Below are 22910 nucleotides of genomic sequence, written 5' to 3' on the forward strand. Positions count from 1 at the left end.
CAGACCCTTTAATATGATGGAATTAAAATCTGACTCATCAGCCACGGAGGCTATGGTCTTCGCGGCCATACAGGCTGAATCTCTCCATTGTAAAGCCAGACCGTCTTCTGACTGGCCCTCCACCTTGGATGACTTGCTGGTTCAGCCATCGATCCCTCCTCATACATCTCATGATGATAAAAGTCATCAAGGCAAAATCCCATCTGGGGATCGATCTCGCAAGTGTTATAAGCCGGCTAAGACTTCTCATCCTCCTGGTGCTATTCGGATTGACAGCTCACAGTTGACGGAGCGTATTGATAGTCTTCAAGATAAAGCCTTAATTGGGAGGTGGCATTTCCCGGTCCTGAATGATAATCAGATGAGAGACTGGCTGGAAGCTCAGTGGAAACCCATAATCGGGTACACCCCGATTATTGCAAAGCTCTTGAAAGAATGGTTTTGTTTCCATTTTTTAAATGCAGGGGATCGGGAAGCCATCTTAAAACACCAGTGGGTATGTGGCCGCAGTTTTCTTTCTCTGCATAGATGGTATCTGGGATTCAATCCCCTTAGCAATACCCCTTCTAATAACCTTATTTGGTTGAAACTTCCGGGTCTTCCTCTTGAATTCTGGTCTCCTGAGATTCTTTCAGAGATTGGTAATGCTGTCGGTAGAAGTGTTTATGTTGATCCCTGGTGTCGGGGTGAGAAAGACAAACGTATCGCCTGGATTCTGATTGAAAGATCCTTCAGAGGCGGTTTCCCGGAGCATATCGACATCTGCTGGAGAGATTTGTCGATCAGACAGAGATTGGATTTCTGGGGTGTGCCGTTTCGGTGCGCTGCATGTCATCATACTGGACATCTCATTATGAATTGCCCGAGAAGGCGAGCATTGGGTAGAAAACATCATCGCCTTACTAAATTTTCTGAAATTCCTTTTACCTCTAAAGATCCTATTAATATTCCTGATAATTCTCTTTCTCCCGATATCTCTCCTCACCCCCTCAGTTCAGATTCTCCGATTGGATGTCATGAGAATACTTCCTATCGACCTATTGATCCTGACCCATTATTCCGGGTATCGCCGTCGATGCCGGAGTTGGAGACTGCCTCAGAGTATGAGTTGCCCCATCCTCCGAATCATCCTGCGGAACCTATCGGAGATCAAAATGTCCCGATATTGCCAGATATCCCTCTCTCTTCTGTCAAAATTGATCCCTGTTCCCATCGCAGTAAGCAATCTCCTCACATTATTGATTCCTCTCCTGAAGAAAATGGCTCCGATCCATTGATTGCTCCCACTCCTGTAAACTCTCCGTCTAAATCGCCTATCAATTCGATTGGTAGCGACTTAGACTTTTTGTTATCCAAGAAATCTCTGGATCTTGTTCCTCTCACTGTTCATAAGCCATCATCTCCTATTTCTCCAAGGATCAGCCCTTCTTCTGCTATGAATATCACTGTTAGAAGGAAGAACAAAAGGGGAAGTAGGCATTTCAGGGGGAGGGGTATTGTATCTGATTGTTGTTTCAGGAATTTATCTCTGGTGGATGTTCCCATCACTGATGTCTCAGTTGACAGGCCTCTTAGAGCTGGAAAGGCCGATCTTCCTTCAAAATGAATTTTATCCTTTCTGTAAATATTCGAGGCCTGGGAGCAGACATGAAGTTCTTGGCCTTAAGAAACCTTTTTTTGTCAAAGTGTCCTAAAATTATTTTAATCCAGGAAACTATGCACCCGGTTCATATCACAATATCATATTTTCGGAAAATGCTTCCTAATTGGCACATCTCTGCAATTGATGTCGTAGGTTTATCTGGAGGTCTAGCTGTTTTGTGGGACCCTCTGTGGATTAGTGCGAAGGCATACAGCTGCCTTGCTGGTATTCTCATCTCTGCACATGTTAGAGGTCTTAGATGCCGCATCAACATCCTGAACATATATGCTCCATTCCGGAACAGATCTGAATACTGGGAACGCCTATTTGCATCGGAAGTTTTTGATATTGACTCTCTGTTGGTTGCAGGTGATCTGAATATAACTTTCTCCTCGGATGAAATATGGGGGAAGGGTAAGAAAATGGACCCAATCGCATCTATGATTCGAAATGAATTTCTTATGAGAAACTTCATTGACATTCTTCCGTCCACTATTCTTCCCACCTGGGACAATGGAAGATGCGAAGAGGCTTACATTGCTAAGCGGATAGACAGATTCCTTATTCATGCCTCCCTGGTAGATATCCTCGGCATGCCTTTCTCTGTGGTTGAAAACTCCTTCATATCGGATCATCGGCCGATTGTTATGGGATGGATGTCCTTGGGCATCAGAAAAGGAATCCCTTTTAAATTCAACAGACAATGCCTTGAGGAACCTGATTTTAATGATATAGTTGTTAAAGCATGGCGCAAATTTGCAAATAGCGGATCTGTAACACATCAGGAAAATTTTATGGATAAGATGATTAATATCCGGAAAGTGGTTAAAGAATGGCAGAATCTGAAAAGAAGAACAAACAGAAAAGAACTTCAAGACATCCAAGAGGAATTAGAGAATTCTGCAAACACTACAGATTATAATTCTTTATCCTTCGAAAGGAGACGACTCATCAAGAATCTCCATAAAAAGAAGCTGCTATATCTGAAGAAGGAAGAAATATTTTGGCGCCTGAAAAGCAGGGCCTTATGGATGAAAGAAGGCGATAAAAATTCGAAGTTTTTCCAGAGGTACGCAAATGCCAGAAGACTCAAAAATGCTATATGGAAAATTAAGGACGAGAATGGAGCATATCTAGTCTCTCAGCAAGATATTGCAAAGCAAGCAGTATCTCATTTCAGAAAACAATATCAAAGGATGGAACATAGAAGCTTTCAGGATATATTGTGGGGTATTGAAGTTTACCCGGTGATGTTTAATGAAGAAGAGAATGACCAGCTTTTCCAGCCTATATCAGAGGAAGAATTATTGGCGACAATGAAATCTTTCAGTAGGGACAAGAGCCCCGGACCAGACGGCTGGTCTATAGAATTTTTTATACATTTCTATGAACATATTAAGGACGATCTATTAGAGATGCTGGAAGAGATCAGAATAAAGGGGAATATCAGCAGGCAGTTGAGCTCCACATATATAGCCCTCATTCCCAAAAAAAAGGAAGCTCAGACTTTTATGGACTATCGGCCAATTTCATTATGTAATACCACCTTCAAAATAATATCAAAGATCATTGCAGAAAGGCTGAAAGGAGTATTATCAGAATCAATATCAAAAGAACAGTATGGTTTTCTCAAAGGACGAAGCATCCATGACGCTGTAGCTGTTACTCAGGAGGCATTATTTTCTATACACTCTAAGAAAAGAGAAGCGGTCTTACTCAAAGTAGACCTTAGAAAGGCTTACGATTGTATTGATTGGGGATATATCAGGTGTTTATTGGCTAGAATCGGGTTGAGGAGCAACATGATCAACTGGATCATGGCTTGTGTCGATCCTGTGGATTATGCTATTATCATAAACGGCTCTCCTACTCCCTTCTTCAGTGCAGAGAGGGGGCTGCGCCAAGGATGTTCTCTCTCCCCTTTATTATTTATTCTGGCTATAGACTCTCTCAGCTTACATATCCATAAGGCAGTTAAAGAGCAAGCATGGCGTCCACTCAAAATTTGCAGGGACATATCTCTGTCTCATAACTTATTTGTAGACGACATATTATTATTTGCCATGTTTTGCAGGTCCACTTGGATGCGCTTTCATATGATAATGGAAAATTTTCAAAGGGCTACGGGACTTCAGGTAAACCTGGATAAATCTTCTATATTCCATTCTGATCTCAAGCTGGAAGATGTAATATGGCTATCTGAGCTATTTGGTATAAAAGCTCATCATATCAGCAGTGGCATTAAATATTTGGGGTTCCGAATCAAAGCGAATGGATACTCGAGAGCCGATTGGAACTGGCTGGTGGACAGATTCTATAGGAGAATCTCCGGATGGGAATATCGTTGTCTTTCTTTGGCTGGGAGAGTTATTTTAGTACAATCCATTCTGAATCAACTCTCTGTTTATTGGGCGCACCTATACCATCTTCCGGTGAGTATTATCAACAATATGAACAGTCTTTCTGCAAATTTCATATGGGGGGGTCATGCTGATAAGCGTAAATTTCATCTTATTAAACTGTCTGGTATCTCACTTCCTAAGTCGATGGGCGGCTGGGGTTTAACAAGTTTAAGAATCTTTGGTAGAGCTCTCCTGTGCAAGTCTTTCTGGAGAGCTATTCAAGGTGATGGCCCGTGGAGTCATCTGATAAGATCGAAATATCTAGCCAAAAAGAATTTCCACTTCTGGTATCGTAGAGGCTCTATTGGAGCAGCATATGGATCCCCCATATGGCGTAGTTTTCGAAGAATTGAGGCGCTCTGCCTGAAGCATCTGATCTGGCGCTTTCAATCGGGGAATAACATCATTATAGGCAGAGATCTTTTCAAATGCGGGACAGATGATATTGATATCCCTGATTCACTTCTTCATCACTTCCATAGAAGTGGCATCTTTTATTGGGACAAATTGATAGCAGATTGGAATGGCCCCATTCCACGATGGAAAGATACAGCAGATTTGAACATCCCCCAAGAGTTTGCGCAGCAGTGGCATAGCATAAAAATGAGGCTACAGAATGGTGGTCTCATCAGAACAAGAGATTCGGATTTCTTAACCTGGAACATCCCAAATGAGGCGGAGAATATATCAGTAAAAGGAATATATCAGAAATTGATCGGACAGCATTCTACTGGATCCCCGATTTTTCCACTAATCTTCTGGAAAGATGGCTGCCCTTTGAAGATGATTCTCTTCTCATGGCTTGCATTTCACAATCGAAACCTGACCTGGGAGAACTTATTGAAGAGGGGATGGAATGGACCTAACATTTGTTCTTTATGCAGAGAAGACGAGGAATCAAACTTACATATATTTCTCAAATGCAAGCAATCATATCTCATATGGCAGGAATTAGAAAGAGTCTATGGTTTCAAGCTAGATATGCAAGTTTCGATCCAGGTATGGTTCATAGAATGCAGCAAGAGACATATCCTATGGCGTAGAATTTGTATCTTAACCATGTGGTTTATCTGGAAATGGCGCAACAACTGTATCTTCAACCACTCGAAATTTTCTTCTGCTAAAGCATTTGATTCTATCTCTGTTTATTTGGAATCGCTCCCTCAGAAGAAAATTAAGAACCTATACAATTCCCCAGCCAGGTCTTCTCCTGCTCATCTTTCTCAGCCGACAACATTCTTCGACGGGGCAGCTCAAAAGGGTCAATGTGGATGTGGATTCCACATCAAGATATCTGAAAAGTCTCATTTCTCTTCTTTCTGGCACGGTGGTCAGGGTTCCAACAATCTGGCTGAAGCCATAGCCCTCACAGGTCTTTTAAAATTTTGTATATTCCTAGACATTCAGCAGGTGGCTATCTTTGGCGATTCGAAGCTATTGGTAGATTCGGTAAACAGGAAAAATTCCATTTTGGCACAGCATCTGACCGGATGGAGAGACAGGATCAACTTCTACTGGAACCGCATGGAGAATTGCACTATTCAGCACATCAACAGGGACAAAAACTCAACAGCCGACGCACTTTCTAAAATGGGTCTTTCTTCCTCTCCTGGATTCTGGCATCTTGAGATAGTATCGGATGATTCCACTTATCAGATCAATGATTTTGCCTTACCAGACTTTTAGTGCTCTGTTTTGCATGATAGTCACTATATACAGAGATTTTGATACAGATATTTTCAGTTTGGTTTCATAGACATTATGTTTTTCTCTATAGATCATAGGTCTTTTGCTCAAGACTATTTGTGGAATACAGATCTGAATCTGCGGATGTATCTCAGTTATTTTATATTCCTCATATAATATATTAAGTTTTTTTCTCTGAAAAATATTTTTTACAATTAAGTTTAAGAGAAAGATGTAATCTCATATCCGGATCACGGTGTGAGGAAGATCGAGAAGGTCCAACCACTTCCAGCCAATTAACTTGATGATATTGACATGATACTCCACCACCTGCCACATTCATGAGGCACATGGAGTGATGACTTCTCGCATGGATTTTATTAATTACATTCACGAAGGTAAGGAATGTTGTGAGTTTTGATGTTGGTAGCTTTGGTAATTATTTTTTTGGTAATCCTTGGTCAATTCCACCCTGGTTCGAGTAGCCATGCGGCCTCAGGAAGATGCACTTTGCGATCCTTCACTGGGTATCGGTCCATCCACGTCATCTCAGACTAGCGTTCACAGTTTGGTATAAGGGTTTCCATGTTTGCTTTACGTTCATGTTTCTTTCTTTTGGAATTTTGGAATTTTCTTGTTGTGTATGGGTATTTGGTGGGTGGGGCCTGTGTTTTTCTCTCGACTGTCCTCGCCCTTGCCATGGAGCTGTGGCAGTGGTTTACTTTTGAATGTTGGTAGAATAGGTTCTGCGACTTTTGGTTTTTAGTATGAGAGGGGCTTTTCCTCATGGCCTCAGTTATGCTAGCAGGGAGGGACCCTTGTTTTCAAGTTCCAAAATTCTTTGGACCCGTGGGTGGAAGTCTGCATGAGAGGGAGGCAATAGGTTTTGATTAAAATGAGCTTATTACATCTCATTACTATGGCAGGCACCCTAGTCCGGTATGACCCATTCTAGGGTTGCCTGACCGGGTCTTCGCCTTCTTTCACTATTCATCTCCGTAATTCTCGAACCATCGCTCGTGCGACCATAAGAAGGGAAAAGCCACTCAGTTCTCTTGCGGTCGCGGTAAGAAATCCTGAGGTGTACCTAAGTCTCGTCTGACTAATTAACTTGATGGAAAACCTTGTGACTGCAAATCTGTGTCCCATATTATCAATGAAGTTACCTCTGAGTACCATGAGGTAGTTCGACTGACGTGTGCCAGTTGATAGAAGCATGGGAATACGAGCTTAACCAACAAGTTGGCATTATGGATAGTGATATGGAAGATTGGCAATCTATCATGATATATTTTAATTTTTAATTTCTTATATTTTTAATGAGGTTAAGTTTCTTGAAATGGAAATTTTTGTAATTACAAAGTTTGAGAAAAGGTATATGCCTTAAAAGATTTAACCCTTACACCACTATATAATATTAAATATACAATATAACAATAAGTATATATTATTATACTCGAAATGGAAATTTTTGTAATTAAAACATTTGAGAAAAGATATATTTCTTAAAAGATTTAACCCTTACACTACTGTATAATATTAAATATATAATGTAACAATAAGTATATATCATTATAAAAGAAATATAAAATCCTCGAACTTGACATATGTATTATAAAAAAAATAAAATCCATAGAACTTAACCTAACTATTACCTTCTTAATTCGCTGAAATAAGAATCCTGTTGATGATCAGAGACGCCACTCATGTGGATCTGAGGCAACTGATAGCTTTTCTGCCCGCTGTAGATATCAGGATCTCGATATGTCGGGACGCCCGTGTTTAAATCAGAACTCAGATTTAGACGATCCCTGTAATCATCGTCAACATGATAATCGTCAGATTTTCGAGGGAGACATTTAATTTCTGGTGAATCAAATTGATAGTGGGAAGTAAATGGGGAGCCTCGCGTAACCTTCCACATTCTCATGAACCGTGAAAGCTCCCGGATTGACGACATGAGACCAACTATCTGCATTTGAATAAGAATGAGTAGTGGTCCATCCATCATACTCAACTTTTTCTTTCGAGCTTCCGTTTTCCGCGATAACAGGCATGGTGATTCCAGTGGATTCCGGAGTCGCTGCATCACATGAGAGGGTATTAATATTATTCCGGAATCTCATTCTTTTGATGCTCATCCTCTTCCTCTTTTAATTCCAAATGGCCAGGACCACAGAACTGATTTTCAGGTGTGGGCCCCACATTGCAGGTATTGTCCGTGCGTCCTGGCAAATGTAAGGCGATCTGCGACCACTTGTTCAGCATCGTAGACATCGAGGCAGGAATGAAATGTGAAATATAGTCAATATGGCGAATCACAGAAACCTGTTGCCTACAATGGATTGAAAATATATAATGAGTCGTTCTTCTTCTCGTGAAAATGCTCCCCGCTTAAGGCCAGGGCGTAAGTAGTTAATCCATCTGAGCCTACAGCTTTTCGCGCATCTCTGGAGACCTGTGGATAAATGAATGGGAGAGAAACGTTGTTACATGAGATTCACATCATTGTTATGTAATCACATCATTAAATGATTTATTGTTATTTTAACATAACGATAAAAATATAAATTAGAAAGCTCTCGAAAATCAAAGACATTCACGGAATTATTGTAAATTTTAGTAATTCTTATCTCAATAGATTATATATAATAGTTTTCACGGAAATCAATGATATTTATGTTGTGATATTTAGGTTTTCATAAACTTTTGGATTGACAATGAATGATCGTAGATTTAGAAAGATGAATGATAGTAGGTTTTGCATAACTTTTGGATTGACCATGAATAATCATAGTTTTCAAATTCCCTATTGAACATAATTGCTATAATAGAAAATTTTATAATATTTATATATAAATTTTAAAATTAGTGTTATTTTTAATTTCATTTTTGAAAAAGTTCTCTTACATATTCTAACGTCGAAATATGCAATACATCTAAATTTATAGCAGACTTAGCTTGATATTGTTAGTATATGCAATACATCTAAATTTATAGCAGACTTAGCTTGATATTGTTAGTAGAAATGATAATACCGAATCAACCATTATAAGGTACTCCTATGAATCGAATCGAATAGAAATAAATAATTAAATTTTAGATAGGCTTGGGTGTTTACCAGGCAGTCTCTACGGAGAATTTCAAAAAATCTTGTAAAAGCAGTGTTTGAATCGTGTTTTTTTATGGTGGAAATGGATTCACCACCATCAAAAAAATATACAATATCTAAAAAAATTTAAATTTAACAACTATAACTTAGATTTACAAAAATATTTGCGAATTAATTTTTTAAATTTAACAATTATAACTTAGATTTACAAAAATATTTGCCAAATTTTTTCTAAATATAACTAGAATTTCTATAACTTTCCGAGCAATTCCTCCTGCTCAAACTAAGGCGTTTAACAGCCTGCTTGGCGACGGAGGTCCAGGAGCAACCGGGCGTGCGTCTGTCGATTAGATAAGAAAGAAGCTTCTGATCATCTCCACGTGACCACGGACCTTTTCTTAGGTTTGGATCGGAGGAAGCTGGAAGGAATCTTTCCGGTTCGGTGATTCCTTTTGCTTGCACTTCATTTTTTCCAGGCTAATCACTCCACCCTCTGTCGGGTGACTGCGCACTGCCAGCCCAGCGTTTATCGTGCAATATAATTAAAGCCGCTTGATTCCTGTTGCATTTTTAAAACACGTGTTTATATGTGATTGACATGATGGAACATTACAATAATAGGGCAAGCTTTATTTACTATGCTATGCATCCATAAATGCGCGGGGCAATATACGCCCACCGTCAGATAATATATTGATTTCGATTAAACTGTGGGAAAATACTGCCTGGATGCGCGAAGCAGTATACGCCCTCCCCGAATAATGTATTGGTTTTGATTAGACCCAATACTACTGTCACACCATCGCGCACATACATAAAAATTTTTACTCTATGCTAAATTCTAACATTTGTTATATGTAAACCATACGCCTCCCAAACTTTATGTCTGTATATATGGTAAATACATTCATACTTATGCCACGTATGAAAAGCTAATAGCAATGCTCTGGTTACTATTGCAACTTGGAATGTTTATGAACTACGTGGCTTCCACACCAGGCCACGCGGGTTCATGTACTTACTGTCTTTAATGTAGCTAGCTCTCGTTCACCAATTTATTCTCAGGGAAAGTTAATGCGGCTCGGGCTTCGGCGGTCCTGCCGCAGCTCTTGCAGGTGCCAGCTCATGCCTGGTTTTAAGACCGCAGTCCTTTCCATGGCAGGTGGCGAGTACTGGCTCCTTAGGCCATGTGACGCTTCGGTCACCGGAGCCTTGATCTCTACGCCTGGGGTTCCCGCCTTGCACAGACGGTCAGGATCGAGCCAAAGAATCAAACGGTTGAGGTTAACACGAGGTTTGATGACTTTACTTAACTTCATTCCGACGCTTGCGGAGGCTGTTCATTTGTTCGGCCCTTCTGGCTCTTTCTCGGCGCTCCTCCTCTGGCTCAGCTCTAACAGTGTTAATCTCTTCACCAGTGGTTGCTCTGCAAACTATAACGTGACTGAAATAGTTCCGTCTCAGGTATTTAACCTTCGACCCTTCAGTTCATCGCAGACCTTCGACCCTTCAGTTCATCGCAGACATTTATGAGATTGATAAGGTGTAATAACTTCTAATGGATGTTTCCTCTGGTCTGCAGGGCATGCCACCGAGCTATCGGTATCCATCGGTTGGTGCCAAGGCGTTCACCCAGGGAGAACCCACCTCCTCGGCGGCCACAGGTATGTGTTTGGTTTTACTTATATTAACCCTGCTCACACAAGCTCGCAGCCATCGATTGAGGGTTTGCAATACGTTTGTGCAGCCTGCTGCTCGAGGAAGGTCTCGGCGTTTTGCTTGCCGAGGTATTCTTTATGAGGCACCACGCTATCTGTGTCAAGTTTTCCTTTCGTGTTTCTGGTTATATTCATGACCTGTTTTAAGAGAAGGCTATCCACAGTTTAGCCATTCGGCATTTGTCATTTGAACACTATATGTATTTTGTAGTTTATACATGGATTATACTACAGTCTTAAGCCCGTAGGGCCGTTTTCCAGTTCTCATCATGAATGGGTTTAGTCCGCATGTTACCCATGCTAGGATAGAACAAGGGTTCATATCATATTACTGTTCTTTCTTCGTATTTACAATGGCGGACTTATGAATTATCTCGGTTATAGTTTCTGCTTGTTCTGCATTTCCTTGTTACTATCGTTTATTAAGTCTGCTTAGTATTACATAGACATTTGAACAACTTTCCGAGTTAATATAATAGTTTCCCTTTGTTAAGGTAATGTCGCACTGTATATATATACATGCCTGAGTTTGATTGTAAATGGATACACAGATATCTCATATCTCTGCATATATGCCATGCTCGTAGCTACGTGAACCGGATTCTTGTATATATGTACCTGTATAATTTCTTTGGATTCGCATGCACAGGATTCTGTATGTACCTATGTGTCTCTTTTCGGTCTACATGCATAGGGTTTGAATACCGGATACAGTTTCCCTTTCTATTTCCATGTACAGGGTTTTGGATGCGTAAATGTATTTCTCTCTTTATTTGCATGCACAGGGTTTCATAAACATGGATATATTCTCTTCCAGTTCATTGCTCCACGGAGCGGTTTTCATATTACCGTGTCCGCTAACACTGTATTTTTTTGGAACACGGGTTGATAAATGCTATGATAAGCTCATTCTTGTTTGCACAGTTAACAAATCAACATTGTATGTCTAAGCAATCTTTCTATGCATTTTCGTTTCCGTGAGACATTTGTATTGAACGACTGATAGATTTAATTATCTCTCTGCCGATATGGTGGCATCTGGCTACCGACAGTGCTCACCTGTTCATACTCGGAACTTCTAATTTCCTTCTGTTGACACACTCAGATTTACACTTGATCATTTATCAAGATTTCTAATGTTATTCTGTCAATGTTAGTTTACTCACTGCTATATAGTGACTTAGTCTTCTACAGAGGTTGTATTCTAATAGTCATTCGATAACCAGTTCTTGATTATCTCTATTGGTTCCTATAACCAGTTTCCATCTACACATTTCTATGTAGCTTTATTCACAGTCAGTCTAGGTTTATGACAATCTGTCCTTAAACCCTAACCACATTTATACAGTTTCTTAACATTACGACAGTAGTTAGGAAAAGAAACTTGCTTCCTGTTAACTACTGTATATTCACTATATTTTTCATATTCAACAGAGACTTTGCAGTTTTGAAACCGTACCTGGTTCGCTAGTGTCAATAATGGTTTCTCAAGAAAGTCACCTGTGCTTGTTTATGCTCTTCCACCCAGCCATGAGACCCATCCTTCAGACGGAGTTCTCCCCCTGAGCCATCTTGCAGACCTCAAGTCCTCAACAAGATTGGTGCACTCAGTGCCTGGTTATCTGGTCCTAACCAGACTTAACCACTGTTCTCCTCTGTTCACTTTTTCTTTAACCAGTTTTCCTCTGTTCACTTTCTCTTTCCTCTTCTTGCAGAAGGTCTTCCCCCGTCTGTCCTCCATCTCCCTCCGTTTTACCATCCGAGAATCGGTTTTTTTTCCTACCAAGAATCAGTTCCGGATACTAAGAACCCGTTCCGAAACTACCTATTAACTCTTCATAACTGATTTGTAATTCTCTTTTATTTATTTTACCATGAGTTACGTGAGGGATATGACATACTCCCCCCCTTAACAGGAACACCGTCCTCGGTGTTCATCTTTCATCGGAACTTTAAACTTTACTCATGGTATTACCATCTAAACCACACAAAATGTAATCCTTTCTCTTTGAAATCAACGATTTCATTCCAAGGAAAGACGACAAACAAAATATTAATGATATAGTCATAAGAAATATCATTAATTATAAGCATCCATAGTCGTAAGCATTCGTAATTGCAAAAATATGCAACTTTAAATCGCCACCACTTGGCCTTATTCATCCATAATAAGCAATTCTCTATGTCAACTTACCATTGCTTACCATCTATTCTTGGAAATCATAAATACTTTCATGTAAGCCTTTAATAGTGGTTGGACAATTCTTCAATCCTTCATGGTAAGTAATTCCTGTAATATATGACTACAAATTCAATCACATTAGTCACTATTTTGTGAGTCAATGGAATACTTTTGACTATCAATCAATTGTGCAATGCTAAATGATTTCTAAATCACAGTACTTTTACAAGTACTTAAAGAGCACTAACACTAATCCACAAATGATAAATCACTGCTCACGTGCATACTGAATGAATTCTTACGAAAGACATCCGCAAAGTACTTCTAAAAGTACCAAAGAGCACCTAGCTCTCTAATCATCAAAACAGTCAATCACTGCATCAAGCAAAACTGTCTTAGCTCCCACTAAGATGTTCACAAAATTAATAATACCATAAAGGAATTAAAATTTCCAATTACTCCTTATTGAGCGCTAAGCTCATTTCTTGTTAAATGTGCATAACATATTTTGCACAACTATATGTAAAATTCATTGTTAACATAACATATAGCTGATTAATTAATTCCTTTAGCCATGAGACCACAATGGACTAAAGAATTCCCAACCCACGGGAACTAGTTTCCACAACCAGATCAAGTAATTTTCACATCTAGACAGTTTCTTTGATAGAGACCTTACCTGGTCTAACATAGAATTCCACTGGCCAACCAGCTCAAGAATTCTAGGGAGAGGAAATCTGGGCAGGCAAGTATCATCAACCCCTCCGGGCAGGTAATTGCCACCAACCCAAGGCATTCCAGCCTTTCATAATCCGGGCAGACAAGTACCCTCAACCCCTCCGGGCAGGTAACTGTCATCAACCCAAGGCATTCAAGGCTTTCACAATCCGGGCAGACAGGTACCATCAACCCCTCCGGGCAGGTAACTGTCATCAACCCAAGGCATTCAAGCCTTTCACAATCTAGGCAAACAAGTACCATCAACCCCTCCGGGCAGGTAACTGTCATCAACCCATCTATCCACAACTGTCTGGCATGTTAAATTTCTCTTTTATTACTCTTCCTCAAAGTAATTTACACCATGAAGCATATGAACATTATCATTAGCATAACAATCATGCATGTATACCATGCATTTACACTTAACCCCCAACATGGGTCGACAACATCAAGTTTGATGGTCAAGTTTGATGGGAAACATATCCATCATACACGTTGTATGCATGCAAATTTTCCAAATAACATAATTCATGCATATCATATAACATCATTCTTTCTCATTTATAATTGCATTTCACATTGCAGCAATTTATGTGATGAGTTTTCTTGTTGCCATTAAGCTACCACTACTTAATCCCATCAGCAACGTTAGTTATAAATATGCATCAGTTAACACGTATTCCATTTCCAAGAATGTTCATGCATACAATATTGTCATGTATAAAAGCATATGCAATTACTCATTAATGTATAAATGTCAACAACAGTTGAGTTAATACTCTCAGCATTCCCAATTTTGCCATAGTCTGTTGTTCCAATTCAAATCATCATTAATGGAGTATTATCTTACGTTTACTGTGGCTAGCTTGGGTCATGCATTGTTAATGTAATTAAACATAATCTCTCTAACATACAAAGATCATAACTCTATATCATAATGACTAATCTTTGGGCATACCATTTCTTATCATATAAGCCTTTCGCTAGCATACTACCATCATCTCATACAACAAACTACATACCTCTTTCTTAAGGAAGTCATTTTAACCTCATTCTTCTATCTTCCGATGTGAGGGTTTCTCAAGATTCCCTTTCAAGAAATTATTAAAGATATCTATCTTTAGGCATAAAAATCAAGATACAAAAAACAAGGTTTACTTATCCTTTATGTATCAAAATCAAGCAATCAACACAACTTACCTAGCAAGACAATCTCTTCAAAAGATTGTTGTCTTCAAGAAAGTTAACATGATCACTTCCTCTATGTACACACAGAGTCATAATTCTAAAGTCACAGTAGCTACCAATATGCAACATGTGCTCTCCTAACACAACTACCTTACTTCAATGCACATAGTTCTTTTCATGAAACAAGTAAGGATTTTGGTTCTTGTATGAACACTATTCTAATGTGTCTTTAAGGAAAGAACCTCTATTTTCATTTTCAAGAAAATTCTCATAAAATCCTGCATCCTCATACATGAAGTATGCATACTCTTAGGATGAGACTATATTTATGTATATATGTAATATACTCTTTCCTTAAGAAATTAGGGATGAATATCTATGTGCCTAGAAGCACATCCTAGTTATCTTTTATCATGCATGTAATGCATAATCATTTCACTAGAACTTAGAAACTAACTAGAATCATAATGCAATTAGCATATATATATATATTTTCCAAGAAGCCTTTATCAAATAAAGATACATATTTTAATTCAAGAAACTTGGCCACCTTCCATGCTTTGTCCTCAGGACATTTATATGCCTCATCCTCTTTTCTCAAGAAGATACTTTGGCTATATTTAGCAAGGATTTTGTAGACGAGAGACAAGCATTCACACACAAGACTCACGTGGAGTCTTCCTAATAGGAACTACCTATTTGCTTTATTAAGAAAGTATATAAAATAATCAATCTTTAACTGCATGCCTTAACACATTTCCTTTACCAAGAAAATCTATAAAAGAACTATTCTTTTATTGCATGCATTCAAATACTTTCTCTACTAAGAAATCATATAAAACACTCATATGTGTTCCTCAAGAAAGTGAGCAAGATACTTACCTTATCCTTGGATCAATATGCATAATTAACAAATTAACCCACCCTTACCAGGAGCAATGACTCTACTCATGCATTTAGAAGCATAATCTCCTAAGTGTCACACACGCACCAAAGTTACTACTTGATGCTAGATGCAACAACTATCACAACTCTACTATGTGACCATTTCAGAATAAAGAGTTCAAAGAGACATTACGAAAATCATTAACATCAACACACTATGGTTATCTTTTTTCAACTTCTTAAGCATGGTCAAGGGAATACTCACATGCACATCGAGCGCTAACTAGACATCCCAAGACTTAGAGTCTTCTGCAAGATTCTAACACTCAAAGCTTGCTTTATCTGGTCATCACCAGATTTAGCGATTTCCTTTTCCCATCTCCGTCTGTCCCTACAGCACGGTCTTCTTCCTTCTCCTTGCTTCCTTTTCCTTTGGAAGGTAATTAGAGTTTACTGACAACTGTATTAACACAGGTAGTCTATTTATGAATAATTATCACATGTAATTATACCATGAATGGGTCCTAGAAATGTTACCCACTGAACATGCCTCTACCCTTAACTTCACATTGGAATGCAACATGCATAAGAAATCCATCATTCCCATAGTAGAGATAAATTCAACCATCATTAAATCGAGGCTCCAATGGTTTTTATCTCCCAACAAGTAATGATTAACATAAGCACATACCATGCTAATGGATTTCAGTTAATTAGAAGGTAATCATCATTAAACTATTAGGACATAAGTGTATACTATTCATCATGCATTCTCATGGTGAATAGAATTAAGAACTCTTCTCATAAACAACTGGAACTATAGCACAGAGAGAGTAAGAATCTTCACACACACATTCCCTGCATGTGACATCAATCAACTTCACTTGTTTACGAATTGTAGCAATCTTAGTCCAATTCAAGTAATGCATATAAGTTCTATGGGTTAGTCATACAACACTAACCAATCTCAACTACCAATCACCTTCATGCATCCATGACAAGGCTAAATCTCAACTACCAATCACCTTCATGCATCCATGACAAGGCTAATCAAAAGTTGGTAGTTGATTGTCACTTCCTCAATGAGTGTTCAATATTGTTCTTAAGTGTACAAAAGTTTCATTGTCTTATATTCTCATCAGGAATCCAACGTTATGAACGTAGTTATGCAACAACTTATTACTTACTTCTCAAAGAAGTTATAAACATGAACCACACCTATCATGCCAAAAGTAGTGTACGACATAAATGAATATGCGACTGATTAAACTCATACCTGAGTTAATGCCTACTGATGGCGTACCCGCTTACCAATTCCCAAAGGCGCCAGTACTGCAACCTTTGGCTCTGATACCAATTGTCACACCATCGCGCACATACATAAAAATTTTTACTGTATGCTAAATTCTAACATTTGTTATATGTAAACCATACGCCTCCCAAACTTTATGTCTGTATATATGGTAAATACATTCATACTTATGCCACGTATGAAAAGCTAATAGCAATGCTCTGGTTACTATTGCAACTTGGAATGTTTATGAACTACGTGGCTTCCACACCAGGCCACGCGGGTTCATGTACTTACTGTCTTTAATGTTAGCTAGCTCTCGTTCACCAATTTATTCTCAGGGAAAGTTAATGTGGCTCGGGCTTCGGCAGTCCTGCCGCAGCTCTTGCAGGTGCCAACTCATGCCTGGTTTTAAGACCGCAGTCCTTTCCATGGCAAGTGGCGAGTACTGGCTCCTTAGGCCATGTGACGCTTCGGTCACCGGAGCCTTAATCTCTACGCCTGGGGTTCCCGCCTTGCACAGACGGTCAGGATCGAGCCAAAGAATCAAACGGTTGAGGTTAACACGAGGTTTGATGACTTTACTTAACTTCATTCCGACGCTTGCGGAGGCTATTCATTTGTTCGGCCCTTCTGGCTCTTTCTCGGCGCTCCTCCTCTGGCTCAGCTCTAACAGTGTTAATCTCTTCACCAGTGGTTGCTCTGCAAACTATAACGTGACTGAAATAGTTCCGTCTCAGGTATTTAACCTTCGACCCTTCAGTTCATCGCAGACCTTCGACCCTTCAGTTCATCGCAGACATTTATGAGATTGATAAGGTGTAATAACTTCTAATGGATGTTTCCTCTGGTCTGCAGGGCATGCCACCGAGCTATCAGTATCCATCGGTTGGTGCCAAGGCGTTCACCCAGGGAGAACCCACCTCCTCGGCGGCCACAGGTATGTGTTTGGTTTTACTTATATTAACCCTGCTCACACAAGCTCGCAGCCATCGATTGAGGGTTTGCAATACGTTTGTGTAGCCTGCTACTCGAGGAAGGTCTCGGCGTTTTGCTTGCCGAGGTATTCTTTATGAGGCACCACGCTATCTGTGTCAAGTTTTCCTTTCGTGTTTCTGGTTATATTCATGAGTTGTTTTAAGAGATGGCTATCCACGGTTTAGCCATTCGGCATTTTTCATTTGAACACTATATGTATTTTGTAGTTTATACATGGATTATACTACAGTCTTAAGCCCGTAGGGCCGTTTTCCAGTTCTCATCATGAATGGGTTTAGTCCGCATGTTACCCATGCTAGGATAGAACAGGGGTTCATATCATATTACTGTTCTTTCTTCGTATTTACAATGGCGGACTTATGAATTATCTCGGTTATAGTTTCTGCTTGTTCTGCATTTCCTTGTTACTATCGTTTATTAAGTCTGCTTAGTATTACATAGACATTTGAACAGCTTTCCGAGTTAATATAATAGTTTCCCTTTGTTAAGGTAATGTCGCACTGTATATATATACATGCCTGAGTTTGATTGTAAATGGATACACAGATATCTCATATCTCTGCATATATGCCATGCTCGTAGCTACGTGAACCGGATTCTTGTATATATGTACCTGTATAATTTCTTTCGATTCGCATGCACAGGATTCTGTATGTACCTATGTGTCTCTTTTCGGTCTACATGCATAGGGTTTGAATACCGGATACAGTTTCCCTTTCTATTTCCATGTACAGGGTTTTGGATGCGTAAATGTATTTCTCTCTTTATTTGCATGCACAGGGTTTCATAAACATGGATATATTCTCTTCCAGTTCATTGCTCCACGGAGCGGTTTTCGTATTACCGTGTCCGCTAACACTGTATTTTTTTGGAACACGGGTTGATAAATGCTATGATAAGCTCATTCTTGTTTGCACAGTTAACAAATCAACATTGTATGTCTAAGCAATCTTTCTATGCATTTTCGTTTCCGTGAGTCATTTGTATTGAACGACTGATAGATTTAATTATCTCTCCGCCGATATGGTGGCATCTGGCTACCGACAGTGCTCACCTGTTCATACTCGGAACTTCTAATTTCATTCTGTCGACACACTCAGATTTACACTTGATCATTTATCAAGATTTCTAATGTTATTCTGTCAATGTTAGTTTACTCACTGCTATATAGTGACTCAGTCTTCTACAGAGGTTGTATTCTAATAGTCATTCGATAACCAGTTCTTGATTATCTCTACTGGTTCCTATAACCAGTTTCCATCTACACATTTCTATGTAGCTTTATTCACAGTCAGTCTAGGTTTATGACAATCTGTCCTTAAACCCTAACCACATTTATACAGTTTCTTAACATTACGACAGTAGTTAGGAAAAGAAACTTGCTTCCTGTTAACTACTGTATATTCACTATATTTTTCATATTCAACAGAGACTTTGCAGTTTTGAAACCGTACCTGGTTCGCCAGTGTCAATAATGGTTTCTCAAGCAAGTCACCTGTGCTTGTTTATGCTCTTCCACCCAGCCATGAGACCCATCCTTCAGACGGAGTTCTCCCCCCGAGCCATCTTGCAGACCTCAAGTCCTCAACAAGATTGGTGCACTCAGTGCCTGGTTATCTGGTCCTAACCAGACTTAACCACTGTTCTCCTCTGTTCACTTTTTCTTTAACCAGTTTTCCTCTGTTCACTTTCTCTTTCCTCTTCTTGCAGAAGGTCCTCCATCTCCCTCCGTTTTACCATCCGAGAATCGGTTTTTTTCTTACCAAGAATCAGTTCCGGATACTAAGAACCCGTTTCGAAACTACCTATTAACTCTTCATAACTGATTTGTAATTCTCTTTTATTTATTTTACCATGAGTTACGTGAGGGATATGACAACTACCCGCACATTTATAAATGCATAACAGAACAATTAAAACTTAATAAAAACTCTGTAAATTGAAATAGGCTAGGAGGCAGGAAATATTCTTTTTGGGTTGGAATTTGACTCCACTTTTTATACGAGAATCTGATTTTCTTATACTTGCACATGGTCAGTTTTATATTGCAATTGATTTTTCTCAAAATTCTTTGTTTTTTTTTCTAATAATTTTTTTATAAAATTGAACATAAATTATTCTATTAATATAATGTTTTTCAAAAATTTTAAAAATCTTATTTTTCATTGCTTGAAAAGAGAATTTTTATAAAATTTATTTGTAAATTTGAAAAAGATTATGTAAAAATAACATTGGTCTTATAATTATGAAATCACAATTATTAAATATTATGAAGTGATTATCTTTTATATAATTTTAATTAGAATTAGCAAACTGTGATTATTCCAAGTAATGTAATATATATAATTTTAATTAGAATTATAAAACTATAATTATTCAAAGTGATAATTTTGGTAAGCTTATTTCATCTTGGCATACTCTTTTTTCCGGCAAATTTCATGTGATCACATCTGCTGAATCGACATACTTTCTAGGTAGGCAACTTAGTGTATGTAACCCTATGAATAGAGATCTGCCCATAGTAATTTACTATGAACCTAATAAATATGTGATATTAGGTAAATCTACAAGCACGTAATTCCATGAGCTAGGTTACCATTTTACTATGAACATAATAAATATGTGATATTAGGTAAATCTACAAGCACGTAATTCCATGAGCTAGGTTAGATATACGTGTAATCATAGTGAATAATGGTACTAAAGTTTTTATGCAGTTACATGTAAAATTATTACTTAGGTTTGGTCACTTTTTTTTTATATATATTTATGTTTTTTAATATTCATATTTATATATTACATTATTTTATATTTCATTTATATTACATTGGTAGTGCACATGATAATAAAAAATTTATATTTGTTTTAATTTTTTTAAATTAATAATTATGACAATAAATTTAATATAGAATAATTATAATATTTATTTAAATTTATTTATTTATTTATATATAATATTTATATAAAATAATTTATCACATTAAAGAAAACTACTGGTTAGATATGTTTTTAGGTAAAAACTTTAAAAAAGGCATTAAATTACCTATATGAACATAGAATTCTATATCTCTCTACTCAATCAAGTGATATGATTTGTGGTTTGAAGAGATTATGAAAGTGTCATGATACTTTAAGAACATCAATCTCACCCTTATAGTATTTTATTAATATAAACTCACATTATTCAACCTAAAATTTTCCTAACATATACATGGGTAATATGAATTGCATTGCACTACATATTACACTTTTTTTAAGTGCAACATCTTAATTTTTTATTCTTTTAATCATCATTTTAATACTAGAAACACATCATAAATTCCCTCTGCATCCCAAATTCCACAACTTGACAACTGTAATCTGACTTTTTTAAAATTCCACCTAGATTTAACCAAAAATCTATTATAAAAACAAACGTTTTTTGGGAGAAAATGTTAGCTCTAAAATGTCTACAATTGGAGAGAATATTAAAGTTGTAAACTTTTTACCATTAGAGAGTATATTCTAGCCTTGTCAGGTGCCCATTTGCTTCTTGTTTGTTGGCCTTGCACCCATTTTCTTTTCAGATTTTGCTGGGCTTTGATGACCCGCATAGTGACGAGTGGTTACCCATGGTTGGGCTAATATTTGATGCTCCCTACAGAGATTTTTGACACCCTACATGCCTTTTTTCATAGTTTCATCGCCTAGGGCTTGTTGTCCCTAGATTTTCTATATTATTGTGAATATCTATGTGACTATTTTTTTATTAATATGATAACTGGTCATTTTTTTTTATTTACTGCTTATATATATATATATATATATATATATATATTCTTCATAATCTTAAATTTATTTGAAAATAATTAAATCATTTTCTCGACATCTCCATGTTACCTTGTTTTCATTTTCATTGTAATTGAATCTTAATTATAAAATTCAATGGCATAATGATTTGATGATTCAAATCATCCACTTTTCTGTAATTTAAATAACTAATTTAATAAAATTAATCCATATAACTTGTTGTAGCTCCTAGAGACAACCCATGGGTTAAGGAGAGATCGGTGCCTAGGACATCTTAGTCTCTCTTGAAGATAATTTATTGCTACTCAAGGGATAAGGGAAAATGATTTCAGATCTGGTTCAAATACATTTTCTCAGAGGCAGATATAGTATATGTAGTAACAAGAAATCATTCCCTAGAATAGATGCTTCGAGTATGGTGGCCGACACAGAGAGAATGCTACTTATATTTGTCGTTGTGGTAAAGATGAAAAGGAGAAATATAAGGGAGGAACCTAGTGCAGAGGGTTAGATAAACAAATAATCCTATGCAACAAATCCCAACAAAAATATGAAAGAATAAGGAAATAAAATGTAGAAATTATGCAGTGCATTTTAAGGTTTCTAGCTCAATATTTCATGGGCACATTCTATCACACTATAACATAGTAAATCTATAATCTTCATAGGGACTGTCTGCAACAATATAACATAGTAAATCTATGATTTATAAGTCAATCCAATAGCTACTACTTACACAATTTCTGAGGAACATAAACACATGAAATGACATACAAATGAAGGACACATACTGCATATCCCAAATGCCTAGAATTACCAGAACCTCTTCATTAATTAAATCATCTCGACATCTCCATGTTACTTTATTTTCATTTTCATTGTAATTGAATCTTAGTTATAACATTGAATCGAATAATGATTTGATGATTCCCGCCCTCCACTTTTCCGTAATTTAAAAAACTAATTTTAAAAAAATAAACCATACGACTTGTTGTAGCTCCTAGAGACAACCCTTGGGTTGAGGAGAGATCACTGCCTAGGAAATATTAGTCTCCCATGAAGATAATTCATTGTTGCTCAAGAGATAAGGGAAAATGATTTTGGATCTTGTTCAATTACATTTTCTCAGAGGCATATATAGTATATGTAGTAACCGAACATCATTCCCAAGAATAAATGCTTCAGGTATGGTGGCCGACACACAAAGAATGTTGCTCATATTTTTCGTTATAGTAAAGATGAAAAGGAGAAATATAAGGGAGGAACCTAGTGTAGAGGGCTAGATAAACACATAAT

At 37.7% G+C, this 22910-nt stretch overlaps 1 long non-coding RNA gene across 1 annotated transcript; it reads left to right on the forward strand.

Annotated features, from left to right (window-relative positions):
* The first annotated feature begins 10064 nt into the window (after nucleotides 1-10064).
* Nucleotides 10065-10843, forward strand: LOC149194756 (uncharacterized). The gene is made up of 3 exons (XR_016255114.1): nucleotides 10065-10306; nucleotides 10425-10506; nucleotides 10590-10843. It is a non-coding gene; the product is annotated as an uncharacterized LOC149194756 (long non-coding RNA).
* Nucleotides 10844-22910: the final 12067 nt, after the last annotated feature.

The sequence above is a fragment of the Pinus tabuliformis genome, chromosome 2_2 (genome assembly GCF_031772625.1).
Source record: "Pinus tabuliformis cultivar Carrire ecotype Pingquan chromosome 2_2, CPIR1, whole genome shotgun sequence".
NCBI lineage: Eukaryota > Viridiplantae > Streptophyta > Pinopsida > Pinales > Pinaceae > Pinus > Pinus tabuliformis.